The sequence below is a fragment of the Herpailurus yagouaroundi genome, unplaced genomic scaffold, assembly GCF_014898765.1.
Source record: "Herpailurus yagouaroundi ecotype Mexico unplaced genomic scaffold, PumYag 187, whole genome shotgun sequence".
Classification (NCBI taxonomy): Eukaryota; Metazoa; Chordata; class Mammalia; order Carnivora; family Felidae; genus Herpailurus; species Herpailurus yagouaroundi.
In genome coordinates, this window is record NW_024412418.1 from 24,514,232 (window position 1) to 24,517,318 (window position 3,087).

The following is a 3,087-nucleotide window of genomic DNA, read 5'->3' on the forward strand; positions in this document are numbered from 1 at the left end:
GCCTCTCTGACTTCATGGGGGCTGGGCAGTACAATCCTACCAGGTGCCAGGAAGAATCAAAACAGAGATAGGAGTGAATGCCACTGATGTCTATCATGCTTTGTAGTACAGTTCCTCCTCCTATTTTTAGCCCTACCTCTCATTCCTATCCTCCACTGTTAAATCTATCTTTATTGGATTCCATGACTCTCTAGTCTTTGTGGAAAATCTACTCCCTTTTTCTCTATATTCTTTTTTTTTTTCCAACACTCTAGCCTGTGCTCCAAAGTACCATGCCTTTGGCTGAGTTTTATTGAATTGTTCATCCACTGAAGTTATTTTCTGTCATCTTCATTATTTAGAATTAAATAACTATAAGTTCTCATATACCAATTTTAGTAGGGTCTCCAGAGGGAGAAGGTAGAAATGCATAGATCTAGTTTATTGTCTTTAAGTGGACACTTAGTAATGATATTTACCATTTTTTTCCTTTTATGCTTATTGCTTTCTGTGCTCTTGAATAAGAAATATTTACTTACACCCAAGATGCAAAGACATTTTCCTAAAGGCTTTATAATTTCTACTTTTAAGTTTTGGTATATCATTCATATAAAATTAAGATGATGTATAATCTGAGGTGACAATAAAGTTTCAATGATTTTTCCTTACATGATTATGAACCATTTGTTGAAAAGCCCTTCCTTACCCCATTTGGATACCTTTGTCACTTTATCACTTGACTGGAAAAGAATTATTTCTGGAGTTTGTATTCTATCCCATGATATATTTGTCTATTCTTATGATGGTATCACATGCCTTATAGTAGTACTTGAAGCCAGGGAATGTAAATCTTCCAACCTTATTCTCATGGTAAAAGATGCTCTTATAGAACTGAGATTCCCTAGTAGCAAAGGGAATGATAGAATGCCAAAACAGGAGAGACCAGGTGCCAACACTTAACCATCAGAGACAAGATAAACATGATTCTTATAATGGGCAGTAAGGTCCTAATGACCTTCACAAGGTCCTGATCTATAAGGTTCTAGGAATATGACTTGTAGAACATGGTGTTCCTAAAGTTATAATAGATGGAAAGCCAATTGAGGTCAGCCACCTCAGTAACAAGTCATGATCCATCACTAAGTTTCAAATCTTGGCTTGTTCCATTTCTCAGAATTCATCAGCTAAAAGAGACGTCCAATCACCTTAGCTGTGATTTTCCCAATCCTTCCCCAAACAGAATTTTTGACCATTTATAATGAGGTAAGGGAAAAGTTTATGTTTTTAAGGTTTGTTGTATATAAGATCCAAGCTTATATGAATACCCAGGGAACCAAAGTGCCATTGTGGTTCTCCTGTTAGAGTAGATATGTATGAGAGTCAGGTAATAAATGGAGTTCTGACACTGGTTTATCTCACAGGGAGTCTACTGCATCCAAGGGTGCACCCAGTGTCTCTGGTTTCTGAATATATACTTGGAAAGGACATATACGTAGCTGGCAGAACCCACACATTGATTTCTTGGTCCATGGAGTAAAAGCAATTGCAGTAATAACATTACTATACTGGCTTAGAACCATATGTAGCTAGTTAGTCAAAACTGGTCTTACTGAATCCAGAATAGAAACTTACAGTCTGACTGCTCAGTATAGATGTCTATTTTGAGATGTGGTAATTCAACCCAAGACATTATTTAATCCCTAATTTCTCTATTTTCAAGATCCCTTTGAGTAAAATTCTATTTGCCATGAACACCAAGAAATAGTTAATCATATGGTTATTTTGAGGTCTAACTATAAATTACTTGTCAAGAATTGTGAAGGGTCTGGTTTCACCCTACTTGTAAGGTAACAAGTTAGCCTGCCACAGTTTCATGGTTGCTGGCAGAAGATGTGATATTTTTAGGTCAAAATTGGATTCATGGCATAACACGTAGTGTGAACTTTATTTTTGCACTAGTTCTTTTTGCCCTCCAATTTCCATGGGAACCAGATGGAATGGTTCACGTGGATCCTGCACACATAGTTGGTTTGCATCACATCTGAGGAGATTTTGAGCTCAGGAGAGCTTATTTAATGCACCCCAAGAAAATCTGCCTGATAGCTGCCTTAGACGGAGATATTATATTTGACATTAAACTTGTCCTCTACTCTAGAGGAAGACATTATCTTTATCTAAGGCTTTTCACTATACCAATTTCCTTGAAAAAATAACCTCAGACAAAAGGCAAGGTATGCAAAAAACATGGGGAATTATTTGTCAACATTAGCATAACATTCTCTTTCAAATTTTAGTAGAAGAATTAATATATTACATGAGACACGGGGCTACTGATATTCTCTGGATTGTTGAGACATCGTTTATTGCAGTGGAATCTTACTCCTCCATCTCAGCCTCCACCACTGACAAAAACGCAGGTACTCTTTTGACATTAATTTCAGCATTTCTTCAATACTTTGCACTCTTTATATTCTTACAGTTTCAAATACCCTTGGACCAAATTTACAGCGTACCTCGAGGTGGAGATTGTGCAGCTGAGATCATCATTTTAGGTCCCAAGAGAGTCCACATGGGGTTAATGTTGATGTATTTATTTGTCATGCCATTACATTTGAAAATTCAGAGCCATCAAATGAGGGAGAGATTTTTCCAAACGAACCAAGTGAAGTTCACATTTTTTCCCCCCAAAACCATTTCAGCCGAGGGATAAATTGGCATCCTTTCTGATGTGAGCACATAGTGGAAAGAACATCAGACTGGGATCCAATAGACTCATGTTCTAATCCCATTCCTTCCATTAGCTTGTTGTGTAACCTTGGGGTTTGGGTAGCAGAGGATAAGAATCACTTATAAACAAATCAAGCAAAAATAAACAAATAAACAAATAAATAAAAGAGGTTTTGCCAATTTCAAATTACATATGTGGCCTAAATTTTAAGACAATTTTTTTCTGTAATAGGCAGAGCAATATTCTTCCATGTGAGAAGCAGACCACTTTACTGTGGTTCTCTTTAATACACAAAGAAAGATCAAATGAAAAATATAGATATTCTGAGATTTGTCTAAATCTCTCTGGAATGATGCAATCTACTATGCCATCTATATTAG